Genomic DNA, 23210 nt, shown 5'->3' with positions numbered 1-23210 from the left:
CATGGAGGCATGGGGGAGATGAGGGTCATGGGACATGCAGACAACACTCAGACAACCTGTCTGCGAGGGCATGCTGGTTCCTCTCTCCTCTCGCTCCATATCTTCGTCTTTACAAGGGCTACACAGCACATCTGATATGAAATGTGGGTGATGGACCTTTGTTTAGTTCAAAGGTTCATACCTCTTTATTCCTAAGTCCCTTTGTGGATCCTTGGGCCTTGAAATATGTATAACTGTCCTTTTCATTCCAGCCATCTGAGGGAGAAATCAAAGCTAGAAGTTTCTGTGAGAATCAGTTTGAAATGGAGTGTCCATACAGTGTCATCATTCCTTAACCTGTATCCAGTACTGAGCCCTTCATGACCTCCAACATGAACATCCACTGTAGGCTTAGACACAGCTCATTGCTGCACAACTGCAATTAGCATCACTAGTCATTATTAATATCTGACCTATCCATTACATCCATAATCGTATGTTTAAAATGTGTCACTGTCACTATTTTCAGTCAAATTATGATGAGACAGAATTTGGTTAGACTGGGTAGGGTCTGAATGATCTATTATCTCTCTGGTAATTTCTATAAAGGTTTAGATGAATCTATGGTAATTGGTTCAGCTGGTTTACACACTAACAACTTTATCAGTTTCACCTTATTTTCATATCAGTCAGAGGCACTATCATGTGCATTTACACATTTAGAATATCCCTTAATGTTAAAATATACCCAATCATTTTGTCTCATATTTATGTTATTGGGTATAGAGTTACATGTCTAATAAGACATTTTATGCCAATATCATTGTCCTTTGTACTGGATATGAGGTTTCATCTCGATTATACTTTTCTGTGCTAAAATATTCAGTAACCTGATAACTGTACAGTACAAATCACTTCTACTAACTATCTACCAACTAGTGAAACATATGACAGGAAAAAATAAAGTAAAACAGTGAAAAAATCTGATCTAACACCTGAAAATCCAGTGGCTGATGTGTGGCAACAGAGTTGAAAAGAACAAACCAGATGCACGTTGTTGTACCCTAAACTAGGCCTCCTTTTGTGATGGTTTGGTGTGTTTTACTATATTGTCCTGTATTAGTTCTCTAAACTGAAGGCATTTTAAGTTGTTTCCAAGAGTTGAGTGTGTTGAATTTATTGAAATTCTACTTTAGCGCCTACTTTCTTCATTTTTTCCTGCAATACATGGATACCACATTCTTCAAATGAACAATGAAAAATGAAAATGAACTTCTATAATATCCTAACTCTAAAGTCTCTAAAATTTGAACTGCATATCCAATCCTGACTTAAACACTTTCATAATGCCTGACCAAGAACTTCATGGCACATTGATAAAATATAAATTTAACATTTTGTCATTTTTCATTAGGTTTTCTTGTAGCATCTATACCTTTAGGCCTAAACAGATCTTGAATTACATGTCAGTGTATTGGCACAAATATCAAAATAAAAGTCCCAAAGGATTTTGTTAGCAAGCTACACAGTACCAGTGCATCCTTACAATCTAGCTAGCTAGCTAACGTAAACATAGCAAAATCTCCTAAAACTAAATTTGGTGCTGATGCCACTGAAGGCAAGACTTAGCATTAGTAGCAGCGCATGTAGTTTATCCCTTTGCTTATTTTTTAATAAGCTAGCCTGGAGAGCTAAGTTCATAATCCAAAAAAACATATAGCCATCTTGCTAATACAAGCCTTTGTAGCCAAGATGAACCTAAGGTGAGTAAAGCCAAGGGAAGCTATTTGATTTAAATGGAAAATATGGGTGAGGGATGCTTTCATTTTCACATTCGCAACCAAAAATTTGGCAAAGGTCCACAGCTAAAAATGCTACAGTTACAATTTACTACTGGTCAGGTGTTATGAATATATTTTACAAGTAGAGTGTTAATCTGAAATCCATATTCCAATTACTGAGCTATGAGAGCTGGACAAAGTGCATCTCTCTATGAAATTGCAAAAAAACTGAGGGGAATTATCCCATAATGTCTGTTTCTATTGTCTGCTGTATATTAGAAAAGAAATTTAATTGAGTAGTGCAGAAGGCTTACAAAAGGACAGACAGAGACACATAGCCCTTCAAGGCATGACATTGTTTTTGACTTGGCAAAGTGCTGAGCTCAACAGCAGACCACTAACAAGGAGACAATCACCCCTGAAGGAAAGATGCATATACAGAATGGCAGGAGGACTCTCCTTTAAAGGGAAAGTCATAACCACACACCATATCGAATACTCCGGTGGTTAGTTCTTCAGTCTAGACTCATCACAAGGGTCTACTGGACGGTGATTTTCATACACCGGGCTACATTCATTCTCAGCTCTCTTCCGCTTCATTTTATATTTGCACCGTAGTTCAACAACATCAACATTAAGATTTCTCTTGAACATCAATAATTTAGCTTTTGCTTGGAGTTCATTTTCAAAGCACTCTGTCAGATGAAGCAAAACTGTATCAACGTGCTTTTATCTAACATTGAGAACAAGCCAATCTAAGGCATTGATGTTATTTCACTGCTTTGTTGTCTGAATTGGAGTGTTGTTCCCAGAGACACAGTAGAGGTTTTGTTTTTATCTTTGGATTAAGGAAGCATAGGTCTTTTTTAGATTGGGGAGTGCTCTCACAGGGGTCAAATAACAGATTAATAGGTTCAGTAATGAGCTCCCTGGAGTGTCCAAGTCTCTCCGACTTCCCCAACCTCCATTATGTCTTTTTATGATGGATGGTGGCAAACATCATTCACACATCTCAAAGAAAAATGACTAGGATGCCATTTGTGTGAAGGAGAAACATCAGCTGTAGTGATATATTGTTCTGGTATGATGTTCTCTTTTGTATCTTTGTTTGTCATCCATGCTAAACTGTCACTGCTGTCTCCTTTTGTTCAGTCTCCTAACAGCAACAGGAATGTTAACACGCCACTCTTGGTTTCTTTAAGGTGCTTAAAGTAACTTGGTTTTAGATCTGGTGAATTCCTCCGCTTTGATCTAATCAAGCCCTTGATGCTCAGACCATGCACTTGAAAATATGAATGACAAGACACCAAGGCTGCCCATTCTTTTTTCACCACGGGTTATAAAAGTACACTTACATTTAAATCAGTGTAAATCAGTGCCAGATTGTTTCCTGCAGGTGAAAGACATTTTTTGAAATTCAAGTATTTGCTGGCAAATTAAGGTTTTCGACAATCAAATCTACACTGAATGTACAAAATATTAGGGACGTTTACTCTTTTCATAATGTACACTGATGAGGTGAATCCATGTAAAAGCCATTATCCCTTATTGATTTCCTTTATTAAATCTATACCAATCATAACAGAGGATATTTTTAAACTTTGAGACAATTGAGTTGTGCATTGTGCAAAAGGGGCTGCAACTCAATATCAGGAACATGCGCCTAATAATTTTACATTCAGTGTATTTCCTTTGCCAGATGATATTGATTATGTTGAGGTTATGTTATGATCATTCCAGTGCCATTTTTTTTTTTCAATATAAACTTACTTGGGTCCTAAAATTGTCACATTATCAGGTGAATACATTTGAATAAAATTCACAGTCACAATCTAGAACATGTTGTTTTACGTTGGTGTATGCTGAGGCTTTAATTGACCAAGACTTATGAATGGCAGCAATGTTGCAGCAGAACCTGAGCCTTGCACCCAGCCACTCGACTTAAATTTATGGCTGTGGCCTGCCGTCATTACAAAATCTGATGTAAATGCAAAAATCTTTGATGAGCAGCGGGGAATGTTTAAAATCCTTAACAGTGTCCGCCTTGTCATCTTGTCACTGATTAAGAAGTGTCGGGAGTTGAGCATAATCAGCTGACAGAGCAGCTCCCCTGGTCAGATATCTTTGTCCACCATCATTAACTGACCTTACACGTGTAGAGAATAACCACAGGGGGAGGACAGATAGTACAGCAGTCACAGGAGACAGATCTCAGGAGGTGATTACTTTATGCTACACCATGGAGTGATGCTAATGACCTCTGTGCTCTTGCATTAATGGCCTTTGCTGTCACATTATCATGTGGCAGAGGTGTATGAAGAGGTCCTCGCCTCACGGAGACAGTTTAATCAGAGCGAGCTCCACTAATACTCAGAATGAGGATAGATGTTTGGGATGGGCAACTTTGATGGTGGGACGGGCCATCAAAGAAGTCAAAAAAGTTCTGTAATCACTATGAGGGTATTTGAAGGTGTTTGTATGTGTGTGTGTGTGCTACTCTGAAACTCATATACTGTAAGGACATATCATTCCTGTAAGCCTGTAATAAGCAGAATGAGCTCTCTACATCAGTATTGGGGTAATATGCATAAATTCTGTGTCAAAAGATTTATAAAATATGGGTGCAATGAAGGACTTAAGCCAAGAAGTGACAAACACCAGTGCTTTTGTTTAATTTCTCTGTTAATATGAAATGGATATTACTATAAGGAGAATGTTGCTGGACAGAAAGAAATGAGGACACTATCACTGAGACGAGTCTTTGTCATTTTTAATTCAGCAACAGTTTTCTATTACAGCCTCAATACATCTCATACAGAGAGGGAAAGCTTTATGTATCTTAGGACCCAATTTCTGTGTGAAAAGAGCTGATTGACTTTGGGGCCCAACATCTTTTTCTTTCATTGAACCTCAGCTAGAGTGAATGCAAATCAAGGTAGATGTATTAATGGACATCTCCCTCACTGTATGAGATGGGGACTTAACGTCATGCTAAACTGTTTGTCTTGTGCTCGGAGCTGATCTCTTCATTATATGGCTCTTGGAGGATTACTCCAGGATTTGGACAATCCCTCCGACTCATAATGCGAATGGTGGAGCCAACGCTGACGTATATATGTTGAAGTGGCATATGGAGAAATGAAATGGTGGGATGACTGTAAAATCACTTAGATTTTTTAAGACATACACATCTATTGTCTATTTTTATTAATGTGGTATGTAGTACTTAGTTTAATTTTGTGTTTATGATAAAGACTTTGAGTTAAATCCCTTCATCTCAATGACAGCAGAACATCTCTGCTCTTATTCAGTCTACGATGAGTATTATTTTCTCTGTTGCGGCTCACCACTCTTATGTCAAGTGGGGCCATAACTTGTGTGTTTGGGCTGCCCCACCAATACTGATGTCAACACGCCTCTGTCCCCTATGTGTAGAACCAGGCCCGAGGGCAAATGTGCTCATTCACAGGGTCGAGTGGACAAGCCTCTTTGGGCTCATGGAAGTAATGTACAGAACATACGAGAAACCATCACATTATTTTTAACTAGGCTTTTTCTTTGACTATTTTAACCACTGTTTGTCCAGTCCATTTGCATTGCCAACTCTTTATTCAAACCTGCGCTTTTGAATATATTTTGCCCTGATTTAGAAAGCAATTGATGTGCCATGGTGCAATAATATGGGCAAAAAGTTATAGTGGATTGTTTTCAGTGACTCCTGAATTTTTTAGTTGATGTCCAGCCATATAGAGGACATATCTCCTCACTCCCCATTTCTCTATGGCAGGCAGCAGTGGTTAAATGGCTGCCGTGTGATTCCTGCATCGTTAGCAGACCCAGGCCTGAAGGAAAGTGTCGTCTTTGAATTCACTGCAGAGACACAGAGCTCTGGCCCCTTTCTCCTCTCAACTTCCCCCTTGAAGTTTTTTTTTTCTTATAGCTGAAAAGGGAGCAGGATTGTGCTTTAAAAAAACTTGGGGGTTTTTAATCTGGGGAATGAGTGCTTTGCCATGCAGCCCAGCTCTAGAGAGAGTGCCAAGCAGGGCTGGGCAGTGTATTAATATTTAAATTCCAGTCCAGATAATCAATAGAAGGGGGTACTTCTGTGCGCAGTTACCCTCAGATGGGAGACGATAATAGGGAGAAAACCTGCTGATTAGCCTCCTTAGAAGCTCTCTACTCTGTGTAGTGCTCAATACTTTAGGAGTGATTATAACCTATTGAGGCAGAAAACCTGATCGAATATAACCTCTTTTGAATTCCTTGTTCCCTCAATAGTGTGTCAAAAAGAGCATTCAGCGGCTCATGTTACAAAATCACCGCCTGTCTAAGTTATTCTCATTTCTTCTTTGCATATGGTGCGCAAGAAAAAATTCCAGCACCCTTTATGTCGTAACATAATGCTTTAATATGGGTGCCATTGCCATAACGGGCACCAATAGGGAACTTATATTTTATTCTTCTTTTCAGTGTACATAAAAAATCCCAGCTTAGTCCTTTTTGTCTTTTGAATGCTTTGAACTCTTTTCAGCCTTTAGGGGGACTTTTTGTGCTTTGGACTGTGGTGTGCATTCACTGTAAAGGCACTCAATACCGCAATAAGACCACAAGCAAAACTGAGTGTCTTAAGCGGGACCACACATCTAAAGCATTTGCATAATTTAAGGAGGAAAAAAAGAAAAGGCAAAAAACCAACCCTCTTCATTTAAGATGAGAATCGAGGCAACGCATACCTCTCTCGACCTATAGGGTTACTGCATGTTTTGGTCAAAATGGCTCAACAACAGCTGAAACAGAACATCGTAGAATTTAAGCCTTTCAGGGGAGTTTCATCTTTTTGTGTAGTTAAGGTTTTAGTCAATTTACCATATTCTCATAACACGGTATGTCTGAAAATCTGAATGTTTAAGAGAGGTCAGGGTTTTTTGCCATTGTCCTCGCTTAGTTAAGGCATCGGAGATAAAGAAAGGGGTGTGGGGGTGCAATGCTTTTCCTGAGGATAATATCTCGTTTGAAGGGCCAGCAGAAAGAAAAGCAGAAGGAGTTGAAGTAGTGGTGGTGAGTATCTTGAAAGAGAGCAAGGCCAAAGCTGAACTGCTCAGTTCATTTTCCACCTCACTGGCCGTCGTAATCCATCTTGGCCAGCTGCTAACAAGATTGGGTCTGAAGTTTACCTCCACAATGAGATAATCAGATTAAGATGCACAAAGATCAAATAATGACCCGGCTTTAGGGCAAGTTCACCAGGCCCTTGATTGCGATGTGTGGTCCTTCAGATATATTAAAGAATTAAAATTGTCTCGCCATATTATGTATTAAATCATCACAGTAAAGCATCTGAATGGAGTGGGCTGAAATGGATTAGAATTCTTATTTTATGCTTAAATCTTTAGTAATTTGACAGCTGGATAGTTTATGTAGATTTTGTGGAAATGTAAAACTTTCTTAAATTGTTTAGGATTTCCAAATCATTAAAATGACTACCATGCCATCATTTCAGTGCTGGGAAGATGAAACTGCTCATTGTGGTGAATTTCAAAAACAGCACATTTAGCAATGTTACTGCAGATGTATTTAGGTTTTTCAAAGTGGGATATGATTTAGAAGTTCTGCATTTTTTTTTTCTCTTTCCCTGCACACCCCTTTGCTTAAATAGAGTAACGGGATTATTCAGAGAGGCATACAAATGTGATTGTCTCACAGCAGATGGTGCGCACTGCTTCACCTTTGAGAGAAGTTAATTAAGCCCGCCATATTGTGCCTATCCAGGGGAAAAATGTAGATGAATATTGAGCAATCGAACCCTGTCTCTTTCTCAGTCCTCAGCACAGGGACAGAGAAGGCCATTGAGACAGAATTATGTACAGAGTTCAATTAATTCACATCCAGTTTCCAACTCTCTTCCCACGTTTCCACAGTAGAGCGCAATAGACCTCCTCAAAGTTCGACCCTCACTAAATGCACCACGCCGCGGTGGCTGCCAAATTCTCAAACAACCTCTGTTGTGTGATATCAAATGGGTCAGTGGGAGGGAACTTTCCCAATTCATATGGTCTCTTACTCTCTCACCATCAACAAATTACCTTGCACAACCGTACAATAAACACAGTTTTCACGCTTATGTCTCTTGTTGTGCTTATATTTTAGCAGTGGTTAGAAGAGAATGAAAGTCAGAAAATGTAATCTCTGTCTTAACTGTTTTTATTTCTCGTGAGACTTTCTCAGGGTTAACCCGTAAAACACCAGACGGCTAAAGTGGCTACAGTGTGTATTCCACAAAACATCAAAAACCTGTGAAGTAGAGTTTTAGAAAAAAAGACAAAAAACAGGGAACTGCGGATTATTAAACCAAGTGAAGTCAGAATAACAAAATAGTGTTCAAAGTGCCCAACATGGAGGGGGAAACCTGCTGAGTGCAATATAAAAGTAGGGGTTAAGCTTATTGTAAACTCCCTCCGCTACGTTCCAAAGGTAGATGTTACATATGATTAGAAGGCCTCTGCTGTGGCAGTCGCGGCAAGGTACTTCCGTTCCAGTTGAGCATTGCTAATTTTTTAAACCCTTGACCACATGTGTGGCACTACTGTGTAGCTCCTTTTTTCTTCTCTTTTTGATCTGTTTTCGGGGGGGTGATTGCAATTTTATGGTAAAATGCCTACTTGAATCATATCCTCAAATGTTTAATCATGCTTAGTGTTCCCCAAATTACGAGACGGAATAACTTAGGATATCTGTAATTAAAGTTTCCTCTATGATTTGATGCAGAGATTATGTTTTTTCAGCTATATCTCCAGCCCAACTGGAGTCATTGACATATTTTGTCAACTTTTTTTTTTTTTTTTTTTGGCATTGTTTTACCATAGTTTCTTGGAGAAGTCTTCCTCAGTTGTATTTTTATCTGAGATTGACTATCCATACTTTATCTGAATGTTAGATCTACTATATGACCCTTGTTTTCTAATGATAAAACTCTCACTTTAAGGGTATTTTCTAGGTGCATCATTCTTCATAGCCAACTAGCATACAGTCAAATCATGAAAGTAGCGTAATCTGTCCAAGGTGCTCAAGTGACCCAGACCATCTTCTGTAAAAATAAATTCCTCAGAGCCTTAACTTTACATCAAAACAGTATATCAAACAATGTGACTCAAGAAAATTGCATAGCATTTAAATAAATGAAATCATTGCATGAATTACTAAAATGTGACACCAAAACTGGGACACCAGTGTCTTACGCTACACGAAAATGTTACCAGTGTTTTCTTAGCCTTAGTTATGGATCGTAAGTGGTACTGTGGGACATCCAGGGAATGGCCATTTGTTTGACTAGAGCTGACTAGAGGTTTGGCCTAATGTTAAAAGTATCACATGTCAGCTAATTATTGCTGTGAAATCAGTGTTGTAGATGCATTCTAATGCTATGCCAGTGCATCACTGACTAATATATTAAGGAGAAAATCCTATATGTGTTACCTTTAACATGAAAAAAAAAAAAAAAATCTTTCCTAAAGCTACAAATGAAAGAGATAATACTCTTGATGTTGTATCCTGGAGTTGCTCCATTGACAGTGAATGAAAGACATGCATATTTCCTGATCATAACTGTTAGCCCTAAAATGAAATACAGGTGAATTGACTGTAAAAGCTCACACAAAACATTCTTTGAGTCCACAAAGTCAGCCAATCACTGCCAATGTAGTACTGTAGTCAATCTCTTGATGACATCACAGTTTTGAAACTTGGATCTGTAGCCTAAACCATTGATGCACTGATGGGACTGGAAGTGATGAATACAGCACTACCTATCAAGCAGACTGCCTAGCAATTGTTGATATGCTGCCATAGCAAACCCAGCTCAATCACTGTGCATTGTTTGTTGAATTTTGACTGAGTTCATCTCCATATATGTGCTGCACACTGGCTTCAAAATAATCTGTCTTCTTTGGGACAACACACATTTGTGTTACTTTTCAACACAAGATACAGTATGTTAACAACATGTTAAAATGTATTGTCAGTGTTGAAAAGTAACACAAATATGCATTGTCCCAAAGAAGACACATGTATTAAAAATTACACATCATTTTTAAGAGTGAGACCATATAAAACAGAACATAATTTGTGATTGCTGTGTTGTGTAGTGTACTATATTAAAATGACTGGGTTCCAATGTTTATTTTATAGACTTCACCCACTATTGCACTATTTAGTTTTGTAAAATCCCAAATTACTATTTTTAGTTAATTATCACAGGAAGCCTTGGTGTGCAGAAAAGGTGGTGTAACACCTTAAATTTGAAGGTGTGAAATTACAAGTTCTATTCAACCATAAACTTTTTCATTTAGTCCAATTAGACCATAGCATCACACTAGCTTTTTAGTTTCTACTGTCTACAAATAACCTCCAAAAAAATGATCACCTATGTGAGAAGAACATGCAGTTTTTCAGCATCATTTATCTTTGGACGTGAACATAAATGATGATAATTAGACCATTGCATTACTTTTCTTTGGCACTTGTATACTTGGATGATGAATATACACAGTTACAATTTATTTTTCCTTGTCAGACAAGATATTAACTGTATAATGTAAGCCATATTAAAAAAAATAGGTAGCAAGACTTGAAAGTGACAAGATCAGCAGTGGATGATTTACAACAGAAGTAATATCATGCAAGCTATCAGCAGTGACCATCTATGTGAGTCAGTGAGTCAACCTCTACTCAGGCTAACACTCATTAAAACATGGATGGCGCTGCAGGGTGGAGGGTCATATTTCAAGGTTGGACATTATGCTGCTCCATCACTTTTAAATTGACAACACAAGTTATCCAGATCTATAATTGTACTTCTCTTATCTGCTGTTACATTGGCTAATGATGGAGGAAACTTGAAGGCTTCTCTGGGTTAGTTTTAATGAGTCCCCTTTCTTTAAAGACCACAAAATGCCACCAATTTAAGTCCTGCCAATTCTCTCCACTTCAACTTGAGAAACACCCGTGGAGAGGAAAAAATCATCACGTTGACCGGCAGTGTCAGCAGTTAAAGAAGCCAGCATGAGCCTCCTCTATCTCTGTGGCTGGGGCCAGATTAGAATTCAGGAAATAATAGTTTTCTGGCATGAGTTGATCATGATGTCACTCAAACCTTTAATTAAAACAAAAATAGTCTGTCCTGCAGAAGCGCTATGTGATTTTAAAGGGGTACACCAGCCATTTAACAATTCACATAATATTCTTGTTCATTGCTTAGCCAAGTTCACTTAGTGTTTGTAATTATAAACAACTGTCAGTAGAAACCAGAGAGGCAATGATGTACGGAATTTAACTGAGACTGGGCTGTTACAGGGCATGTAAATGACGTATTACAAAGCTTAAACTGAATGGTATTCCCTTTCTGGCAGGGTAGAGAAGACAGCGTCCAGCCACTTAGAAAATAACACGATGGCCTCCAAATAAAATCTTGTTGCAGCTTAATTTCCTATCGAACCTCAGCTGTTGTTTCAACTTTCAACAATAGTCAGCTGTGTGGCATTCAAATGATGCATTTTGCTAGCATGCAAAACTAGCGAGCAGTATCACGCAGCTCAAAAACAAAAACTACAGACCTAAGCTAAAGTATCTTAAAGCTGCCATATGCAACTTTTTTGACCTGAAAATAACAATAAATTAATAGGCTATGCTATACATTGTTACTCTGTGTCTGTCTTTGCCTCTGTGTGCATGATGTTGGGAAGACCAATTCTTTTAAGAAGCTTGATTCTTTCAGGCTGTCCAACATTAGCGAATCGATTCGGGGGCAATTCCTTTAACGTCCGCTAGGGACCGGCTCCAGAAAGACTCCAAACCCGGCCCAACTCCATGCAAGTCAATGGGACCACAACCCAACTTCTCGCTCAAAATATAAAGTCAATAATTTTTTTCTACAAGAGGTTATGGTCTCAGTAGCTAATTTAACTTCTTCTAATGTTACGATTTTCAAAACAATTGTGTCATTAACGGGATATAATGGCTATAAAACTGGGTTGTTTTCCTAGTGATTGATAGGTTGCCTGTCCAGTGATCAACTGGTCGCCGATTATGGACCAATAGTAAGCGGCACTGCGGCTCTGCGGACAACCCTCAGCTTCGCTCTGGCTAAGCTGGCTCCAAAAAATGTCAACATGGCGGCGATCCAGTCACTTCACGTATTTAAGTAGTAGCACTTAAGGTATTGTTCAAATGAACGATTGATACAATCTACCCATGTGTAAATGCCTAAATCCCCTGATTTGCCTGAAATTAGCTTCGTGATTTCTTTAAACTGTCCATGTGTATTTTCTGTGTGAATGCTGACCTCTATCGTTCAGCGATGTGAATAACAACAGCAAATCAACATAGACACACGGCTCGGCCCCTCCTCAAGCACATGCCCGCTGCGAACGAACAGTCATGTCTGCAGTCTGGAATTACTTTAAACCGGAGAGCGAAAGCGGTCAAACAGCTAATTGTAATGTTTGCAATGCAAGTGTGGCAGCAGCAGAGCTAATTACAATACTACTAATTTAATCAGGCACTTGAAGAAACACCATTTGAAGGAGTAGAATGAGTTCTTGCAGACAGTAAGAAGAAGTTTGTGCCCAAGCTGCAAACATTAGAGAATGCGCTGAAAAAACTACATAAATTACCCCACAACATTGAAAACAGTTAAAAAAAAAAAACTAAACGAGAATTTATTGCACTGGATGACCAGGTGGAAAATGTGGGCTTTGGCTGTTTAATGGAGCATTTGGAACGACTCAGATCCCCCAACTGTGCAACAAGGTATGTGAATACCTCTTGGCTCGAAAAATGTGACTGTGAAATTTGACTTTACAAAGTGCAGTGTTGAAAAATAAACACCTTTCAATTAATTGCCAAAATATTGTATCGGTAGTCTGTATCGGTAAAATTGAATAACCTGGATCGGTATAGGAGACAAAAAACCTGGATCGGAACATCCTACCTTCAGTAGTTATCAGTTTGCTGAGATAGCTGCATAGTTTGTGGAGGACTGCAAGTACAAGCCAAGCGTTTTGGGGGGACTGGGCATCACAGGCATCAGAGAGTACCACATTTGACTGGTAGGAGGGCCTGAAAACAACAACAAAAACACAGCCTTGGCCCGCGCCTGTGTTTCTGAATGCGCAAATCTCTGGAGTGAGTATGCTGTGAGTTGTTTACTTTGTTTCACTCACTACCAATCAGCAACCCCTGCTGATATTAGTCATATTATGCTTCAGGAAAGCACTAATAGTACACATTGCACCTTTAACAAGGCAATTCAGTTAAAAGCAAATTCTTATTTACAATGATGGCCTGGCAACAGACGAAAGGCCTCTTGATGGGGGATTGGGAGAAAGGGGAAAAAACACACAAACAGGGAGACAAGACAAGAAGGCTAGCCAAGCACGTGCAGAGGTAGAGTCCAAAGGTGGCTTGAGCCCCTGCCTTCTTGCCCTGTCAGTCCTAGTGCCCTTTTTGAATGGATCTTTCTAAATATGTAATTTTTAAAACGTTATTGTCATCATTTAATACAAAGGGCTGGGCAACACAGAAATAGAGGCAGCTTGATTAAAAAAGGCCTCCCCTGTTTTTTGGAAAAGTGGTTGCACCCAATCCTCAACTCCAAAACAGATTTTCACTTGCTGGCTTCAGAGCGCAAGCTAGTCCACTTCTGGCTGGTAAGAGTTATTGTTTTAACACAGGTATTCATGATGTGACATAGTGTGTCATTCAGTAAAATCAAGAGACAATTTAATGTATGCATTTCATGCAATGCGTTTGTCAAAAAATGTTATTTGAACATTTTTTTATAGCGGTTGTAGGCTAAAAACTAACTAACTCAGTTAGCTTCTTTTTAGCTAATAGCCCATGTCATGTTTCAACAGTCTTATCAGAATTAAGCAATAGTCACAGGACGAAAGAATGTAGACTTGATTGACTTGATGACTTGATGACTTGTTTTGGTTGCTTGTTTTGTCTGGCCAGTTTTCCATCTGGAGAATAGTAAACAGTAATGTAACTTTACCTTTTCACCCTCTCAGAAAGTACAGTATCCTGCCCTCAGAGTGCTGTCCCCCATCAACTGAAGAAGACTCAAGCAGCAGGTAGAGCAAAAACTCGATCACACCAGCAAACGTTGTTAATGACTGTCCATACCCTTGCTAGTACTTTTTTTTAAATAATTTTGTTTGTTTCAAGGATTCTATCACAGATTTAATATATCAATGCTGTGTGTGCCTGTCTCCGTCATGGAGTTTGAGTTAGTAAGTGAATAGTGTCTACCTGCAAGACTTATGTCAACTTTGAATTGGCCTACATGTGATTGGAGAAATATACTTTGCATTTTACCTTTAGATATGTAGGTATATTGTTTACAGTGATTTTCCATTGTCTTCCTTACAAATGGTACCTGAAGAATATTGACATAAGAATGTCGCTGGTATGAAAACATAATTTTATTTTTTAGAAAGTGTAGTAGTACTGGTGAAGTATGACAAAAAACAATTCACTAATAATGGTTAGTACTCAAATTTTTAGCTGACAAATCTAATGCACCTTGATCTGAGGGTCATTTATCATTGCACTGCTGACCTCTGGTGACCAGGTCAGTGTTAGCGTTGATTGATTTAAAGAGCAAATCAACACTAAATCACATTTTTGAGCTGTAAACATGATTATATGGCTTCGATATAATGAGTAGCATTAATTCTGTACTTAATTTCAAAATAAATGCAAAGGGTGCCCTTTTTGTTGACTTGAGCCCATGCCCTTCTAAATGTCTGTGTATGGCCTCTAGTCTAGCAGTTTGCAATCACAGTAAAGTACAGACATAAGCTGGATGGACACACATAATGACAGTTTCAATGATGTTATGTAAAGGTGTCCTCCAGGGTTCTGTCCTTGGTCCAATTCTGTTCACAATCTACATCAATAATCTGGGTCAAAATTTTCCTAATGCTTTGTTTCATTTCTATGCTGACGATACTGTCATCTACTGTTGTGCAGAAAATGTAGCTCAAGCTTTTCAGTATTTACAATCTGCTTTCGACATTGTACAATCGCAACAATCGCAACTTAAGTTGGTTTTTAATGCTAATAAAACGAAGATAATGGTTTTTACTCACACCATTAAGCTTTCGGCCAATTTTCCAAACATTGTAATGAGTCTAGGTAATCATATTGAGGTTGTGTCCTGCTACAAGTACTTAGGCATTTTAATCAATGAAGGTTTCTCTTTTAAGAACCGTATTGAATATCTGGTGAAGAAATTTATAACAAAAACAAATCAACATAGACACACTGCTGTAATCCATTAGTGCAAACGGCCTTAAATTCCTTGTTCTCCTCAGGAAATAACTTTGATAAAGTACAGCAAGTTCACAGATATATATTGTGTTTGATTCCATCACAAACAACATAATTTGTGTTTGAAGCTGATACTGTAGAATTTTATTTTGTGTCATCCAAAAAGTGATCAGTTAGTTGGCACTTTGGGTTTTATGCTCATGTCATAGTGCATCATGTGGCTGTTCCTTAATCAAACTTTGACACAGTATTATATTAAACCAATTCAATGTAAAATTAACTAAAGATAATGAAAAATAGAGATATGATGAAGGACATGAGCCAACAAGTCACCACTATTTTCATTTAAAATACTATAGAAAGTTTCTTGGTTGGGAATTAATCCAGTATTGCTACATTTTGGCTAAACAGTATTGCCTTGGGATGGGGCAATATTTGTTCTCTAGAACAGTAGCTGCTCACTCTTGTGAAGAGGAAGTATTTTTTTGCTGTCTTCTATATCTTAGGGATAGTAGACACAACTGTCACATTCATTGAGCCAGAGGTTTAGATATCAGGTGGGCAGAGAGCTTCAGACGATATGAAACAGTCCAAACCCCCTGTGGTTCTATTCTTAGACAGCAGTCTTATAGGATATTAAACCTTTCTCAAGACATTCTAAAATGCTGAATGAGGAAAACATTAATGTTGAAAAGAAATATTCCCCCCCCCCCAAAGTTTAGGATCAATAGCCGCAAATCAACGCCAAAGCTATTGCAAGTCAGAGGCATTAAAGATGCTAAGTGGTGAACAGAGAATGCTGCTCTGAGCCTGGAAAGTCTCATATTGTATCCACTATCAATTTAAAACATAATTACATTGTGCTTTCTCATGAAAAAAAAGTATAATTCAACACTCCATCCTTCATCCAAGCCACACTGAAATGTAAAATACATATATAACTAATCAAGTAATTGTCATTATTAAATCCCTTCTATGGCCAAAGCATGTCCCAAGCCATCTGTAGCTTGAAAAAGTCTAGGAGGTAAAAGGAGGTAGAAGCCAAAAGTGTGCAGCGGAAGCCCAAAGTAAACCCCGCTGAAGCTTGGCCTTCTACCTATGATAAGCACTGGCTTGCCTCATTACACCCGCCCTGAGTGACCATAGACAAGAGGTTATTGAATACTAGCAAGAGGAAATTAGCAAAGAGAAGAATTTGTCATGAATGACTACAGTGAATACATTGTTGTAAAAGTGCTCAAAAAACAAAACTAAAACATTTATTCACAGTTGAAAACAATCACAAGGGTGCAATAATTGGCTACAGCAAAAAATGTATTTATTTAGAAAAAATATATGATTGTAGTTAAAATAGTTTAATGTTGTAGTGTTTGCATATTACAGCTTCATAAAACCACCACTATACATCAACCATTCCTGATTATACATTATATATTGTGACCACAAAAAAGCAACAACATTAATGTCCATGAGAGACAACAATCATATTATCAAGATTTGAGGAAAATTTAATGGTGCTAACACTGAATTAGAAACCCCTGCATGAAATTTGCCACCTGGACTCTTCATTTCTGTTTAATTCAAGAGAGCAGCAAAAATGGATTTTCCACACGCTGAGATGGTCCTCTTTAATCATATTCTTCCAGATGCAAATTTTTAATGAATGTATTTTTCTCTTCTGATTTTGTTTAGTGGTCTTAAATGCCTATTTGGAAATAAATTAGTCATCGCAATGTGGGATTTAGCCTAGCTGCATTTACTTTCTAAGCTTGCATTGGTATTCAGCCATAACACCTGTTCTTCCACCCAAGGCTCTTCTGCAGAAACAACAAGATGTTTTGTTCTCCTTGCTGGTGCCCATTTGACTTGCTGCAGCATCTTATGGTGATGAGATACTGAGTGAGGAAGAGGAAATCTATTTATCCAGCAACTTAGGTCAACTGTAGGGTGTTGGTCTACCAAGAAGGATTTTGATCTTTAGTGTGAATCATATTAACTTGAAGCTCAAATGGCATGATTGATTAGTGAATGATTTAATTTAGTTGCAGTGGCAGTTGGTGTCCAGTCCGCTCAGTAGTGGGGAGCGACACAGCTGAGCAGTATCACAAACTGACCCGAGATTGTCCTCATTCACAGCTAGTCTTCCAGTCAGAACAATATCCAACTTCTTGTTACTGACTCGTGTTTGTTGACTCTTTCCCTTTTTTGGTTATCGTCAGTGAGGGAAACATGGGTCCACGCTTTATTCACTGAAAATATTACAAATTCAAAAACAACTCCTCAAATGCAAATTAAAATTCTGAAGACCAGGTGTTCAGGTAACTCATTTAGTGTTCAGTTGTGAAAGAGAATTGTTTCTAGAATTAAAATCAAACAAAATTGAACATCCTGGATGGTGTACATGGTACAGCTAGTGTGGTCAAACGACCACTGTTAGAAGACAGACCTTCAGAACACCAGTATAAACACCAGTGTGTTTCAGGGAAATTCATACAGTATTGTCTGGCACGTATTTCAGTAGTTAACACAAGAACACTATAAAACATGCCAATAAGAAGCACTTTTTGCTGTTGTTTCACTGAAGCCAAAAAGTGCAGAGAAATTGATGCCAAACCTGCATGTCTGGAGGAGCGCTGGTGGCCTGTATGCGAGTTGTAGCCAAGACGGCAAACTTTTGAGAGAAATATTTTAAAATATTTAAAAAATTAGAAGAAATTTAAAATAGCTTGCATTCTGTGATCTGGCAACAACAAATCTAAATTCCTTATCTTTTGATGTAAAGTTCAATTTATTCACTATCCCCCTTAAGAAGCATTTTGCAAAGCCTATATGAAGAGATTAATAAAATCTAAATAATAAGCAGGGGTGATTTGCTGGATAACAAATCAATAGTGTGATGTGCTGGATGACAAATTGTTTGTTTACAAACACAATAGGTTTGAAAATAATTTTGATCAAAATCTCTCGTGATTGTGCTGTCAACTCTGTTACTTGTAACAAAGCGTGAAAAGGGGGTGCATTTTCACAGCAATCGTATTCCCCTGTGAATCAGATGCTAATACCTCTCGCAGATGAACTGGAAAATTTGGTCTCACGCTGCAATCTTTGTGAATTTGGGCCTGAGAATGAGAAATGGCAGTATCAAATGGAGTATAGATGGAGTATAATTGGAGTCCCTCTAGATGTATACATGTCCTCGGACCCACCTAGCACTAATTTGTGCAGCACATGGGCCAGAGGCTGCAGCTTTTCTAAAATTCAAAACCTATCTCTGCTCTTAAACATGGATGTTAATTGTTATTCCTCACAACTGTATTTGCATAATACATCTAAGCAATCATATTCAGCGTTCATAATGGAAATGTAGTCCAAAGGCGTCATTCGGATAAAAACTTAATGGATGGTTATGTTTTCAAATCAGAGCGCTCTTTGCTCTAGGGTGTTTAGTTAGGTGGGTCAGTGGGGTGATGGGAGTAATGTAACATATTTGGACGCCATAAATTAGATTATATTAGTGTTTTGTTTTTGTTTTTTTTAGATTCAAAGAATGTAGGCTAGAAAAAAAACAAAACAAACAGAAGGAATGCGAAGCTATTTGGATTTTAGCTTGCAACCCCCCTTTTCCCCTTTCCTCTCTGTACAGAAATGACAGGAGAAGTGCACATTTGTAGCTTGCAGGTAGTGGTTGGGGTACAGATTGAAGCTATGATATATGACATGTGTTGCAAGCAGTCTCTGTGTATCTCCCAAGGACCTGTCACAGCTCCAGCACAGGCAGTTAAAGGCTCTGTTATACACAGTTTAATCCTCCATTTAGGTCACAATTCATCGGCAAACATATGGTCTACGTTCACAAGTTTCTTAATTTATGTTTGAGAATGACTCAGATCACCTCAGAATTTTTCCATTTGATGAAGATTAAGCTTTCTATCAGTGAATGATTCCTTAGATTGTTTTTGTCTGCTTTCTGGCTATTTCTGCCTCAAGAATATTTTAATGTACATATAAACATGAAAGTACATGAGCAGAAGCATGTCTCTGTCGCATTGTGTGTTTTTATTGAAGCATGTATCAATATCAAAATGGAAGTATTCCATTTTTTGCGGGGTGTTTTATTATTTAAGTATTAATAAGTGTTTTCCTCAATATAAAACACATTTCCTTAAAGATAGTCTATTATTTATTAGCCCCACACAAATAAGTAATTGTTCTCCGTTACATTTTAAAAGGCTTCTGATTTTCCCTCAGGTTTCTCGCCCCAGATCGTCTGATGATTAGGGTTGGATTATTCACTCAAGGTCGTGTCATTGCTAGGAGCTAAACTAAGCTCAAGCCTTGTCCAATATACTTTATTTCAAGAGATAAATGTGCATGCGCACATACCAAATTGCACTTAACACAGTGCAAACAAACAGATAAACACAAATGCTCGTGCACATACTGTATGTGCACATAGTTACACACAATATTATTCTAAGGAAAGTCTGATGGAAAGATGAACACCAGAAATAGCAATTTCAAATGGAATGGCAAATGGGAACATGCTAAGCTCAATCAATTGATCTGGTTTTGGTGTGTTTTGTGGTACCAATTAGGTCATATCTCGTTCAATATTTCCTTTGCCTCCCATCTCAAGGGGTCAAAGAGCAAAGATTATCTCTTAGGTCTTAATAGAGAGTGTGTTTTTTCTTACTTACTAGACCATAGCCTCTATGGAAATTGCTGTGATGCACTTAGCGTAATAACAGTGATAGTTTGACCAGAAATAGATCTCACACCAAGTTGAACTGGGTTGATTTTTCCTTTAAGTGGTGTGCTAAAGAAATCTGGGATCTTCTCTGTTGTGACATGCAGTGATGAGAGAGGCATATCCCCTGAAATGTAGTCTGAAGGTGTCTGTGTGCTTTGAGGACACAACCTGTATATATGACATTCCACCAGGCTATATCCCTACGTTTTGGCACTGTGACCTATGGGTTGGGGGTTGTGTGCCTCAGATCACAGCCGCAGACTGAGGGGGAATCTGGTAAGAGTACAGTAAAGAGAGAATGTCTTTCTCCAGAGCCTGGGGCCCACTGGTGCTGAGTAAGCCCATGCAGCAGAGGAGGCCTGTGAATTAATACTCCTTGACAGTAAATGTCAACAGAATTTAAACTACACTGCCTGCTCTCTCTCATAAGCATGAGAATATCTTTAACTTATATTGGGTGCCATGAACACGGCCATGGGACCCTTTGGGGGAAATCTTTTTTGCACTTCAAGATGTCTCTGGGTTTGAAAGCACCAGCTCAGTGCTTCTTGTCGCAAATCTAAAACCAGCAGCAAATTCACCAGGCATGCATGTGGCTAATTAGTGGAATTTAACCACAATGATCATTAGCGTTGTAGACAGATCTGCTGCGATCTCAAACCAGTGCCCTCCCTTCTCCTGGTCAATGGAGCGCTTCAGTATTCATTAGAGGAAGACATGCTGATGGAACAGGCTCGGCTGGCTGTGTCAGTGTTAAATCTCATAGCCAGAACGGCACATCAACATCAGTATTGAGAGAAAATCTTTCTTAAAGAATAAAACAGTTAATCAGACAACTGGTATAATGGAAACATGCTGAAAATGCTAGCATGTGAAATGATATTGAAAATCCTAACAATTTGTCAGAAGCTTGTTTTAAATCTGAGTTACTATAAATGAAAAAGAACACATTTTTTATTTCAGCACCTGATCCTGAACCCCTCTGACAGATGCAATTGCTTGGCCTCTAATGGCCTATTGATCCATGTTAAAAATTGTGATGGAGAGATGATCATATCAGGTGAAGACGTGATGAATGTGCATTGTGTGTATAATGTGTGCCTGGCAGTACGAGACCTGCAAGAAGAATAGGCTTAGGGGAAAAAAAATTATTTTGATCAGTGCATTTGTAGGATTGTTTATGGTAAAGGCCGTGATGATTCAGCTGGAGAGGGGAAAGTAAAATTTTGTCTTAGATCTATATTTCAGAGCTGGGCGCTGAAATAACGCAGTGCCAACCCGAGTGACCCTCCAGAGCTGGACTTGTTTCAGGAGAACACAGTTGACAGGCTCGCAGTGTCAATGAGCTGACCTCTCTCTAGCCCGTGTCCTCAGGTATTTTTCCAATTGTGTGTTTTTTCTTCTTTTCTTCACCTTGCCACAATTTATTCCCGGTGTATTCGGAGCTGTTGAGGTATGAACGGTGGATTTCATTGGTTGTCAGATATTGGCGATCAGTGAAATAAATTCAGGCTGGCATATTTAAAGAATTGTTGGAAAACTATGATAATGGACATTACAAACATAGATGCAGACAGTGTATGTCTACTTTATCTATCTATCTATCTATCTATCTATCTATCTATCTATCTATCTATCTATCTATCTATCTGCCAGCCATTCTGGACTGTAGCTTTCACATTCTCCTTTGGTATAATTTGCAAATGTTATCGAATGTGAGCACACTGTCAAAATCAGAGGTAGGGAAGGAATATTACATGTCAACAGTATGAAATCACCTTTAGCTGAATGGGCCCTAATAAGCTAATTGACCTTTTCCCACCGCTGACTGTTTCACTGCTGTCTTCAGGCTCACAGGAAATGTTGAAAAGCGGATGCATTCCTCATTTTAGAGAGTACACGTGCAGAACTTTGTTTCTTTACTTAGCTTTTTAAGGTTTTTGAGTTTAATGAGCAGACTTTCTCCATCTGGGTGTTCGGGCTTCTTTTATCTCTAACCCTCCATATTAGATGCAAGCATACCTACCTACTAACAACTCCTTTTTCTCTGTATGCTGAGGAGACAGAGGGCAAATGTCTCCTTTCATTTATTTCCAGAGTAATAGTATTGTGGTGCGGGAGAGCATAACATTTATTAAGCTATTTATAAATTGTAGTTGGAATATATACATGTCAGATGTGATTCCTTTCCAGTTGTTGTGCCATGTGTTCCAGCAACATCCCAGACAAGGAGGCCACATTATAGCCTATAAACATCAAAATTTTAAAGAGTCTCCCGCAATGGTTGTTTCAGGAAATGCATTTGTGACACCCTTTGGTTTGAGTTCCAAAATGTATTTGTTTAATGCTCTTTAAAGCTTGTCTCTGTAAGTATTCACATCTGTCTTTGAATTCTCTATCCTACAAAATTGTGGTGCAAGAAATGTCAAGATGGATCTTGACTCCACCTCCGTCCCTACCCCCTCTAAAACCACTTAGCCATGCTGAAGTGCACTTTGTCCGTAACTAGATATAAAGGCCCTTGTTTTGCTCCATTTGGAGAAGCTGCAGTGTCCAAAGCATTGAGTGTAAAGCGCACATCTCCTTGTATATGTAATTTTCTGTGCAAATATGTGTTTTGTTTACAGAGGGGGAAAAGGTTCATTGGCAAACCAAGCATGAAGTGGAAAAAATATGATTCTGATGGAGCATGAGTGGTCAGTTAGAGATGTGTGCTTTCTTTTCTATCTTGACTATCCTAAGGTCATTTCTTTTATTCTGTTAACTCCAGTTTCTTCCCCATCCAACCCCCAAACCTTCTATTATTTCTTATTATATTAATGTCCTCATGAGCAGACACATAAGGTATAGGAATGCGGTATTGGGTGTAAACAGAAGAAGTGTGTGATGTGATTTTTGCATAAGCGTTGACATGGGTCCTATGTGTGCCGGAGCAGTACGTGCCTCTGATGTTCGCCATCCTTAAGGCTGGAGGGCAAGAAGGAGATCCATACTTTGGAAAGTGCTACAAATTGAATGCCAAGGGCCGGGCTTCTCCGCTACGGGAGGCAGTAGCATGGGGAGATGACCATTGGGAAAAATTGGAGCGTAATTTTCCGATTGTGTTACCATCATAAAAAACCCAAGACAAATATAATCACTTAACTACCAAGGGAGTTGACATGCATTAGACATAGCTGTGACTTGCAGCCTTTGCCGACAGTATGGGGGGAATTTGAAACTTAGTCTGCCATCAAATAAAACTAGCTAGGCTTGTGCTACATTAGAGATTCATATTTTCATTAATTTTGATGTTTAAAAGCATTAGAAGTTGTAATTATAAAGAAACATTTAGGCTTGAAGGAAAGTGCAGTAGAAACTGAAGCATTCCC

Source organism: Centroberyx gerrardi, chromosome 9 (assembly GCF_048128805.1).
Source record: "Centroberyx gerrardi isolate f3 chromosome 9, fCenGer3.hap1.cur.20231027, whole genome shotgun sequence".
In the NCBI taxonomy this organism is placed as follows: Eukaryota; Metazoa; Chordata; class Actinopteri; order Beryciformes; family Berycidae; genus Centroberyx; species Centroberyx gerrardi.
This window is presented reverse-complemented; position numbering follows the sequence as displayed.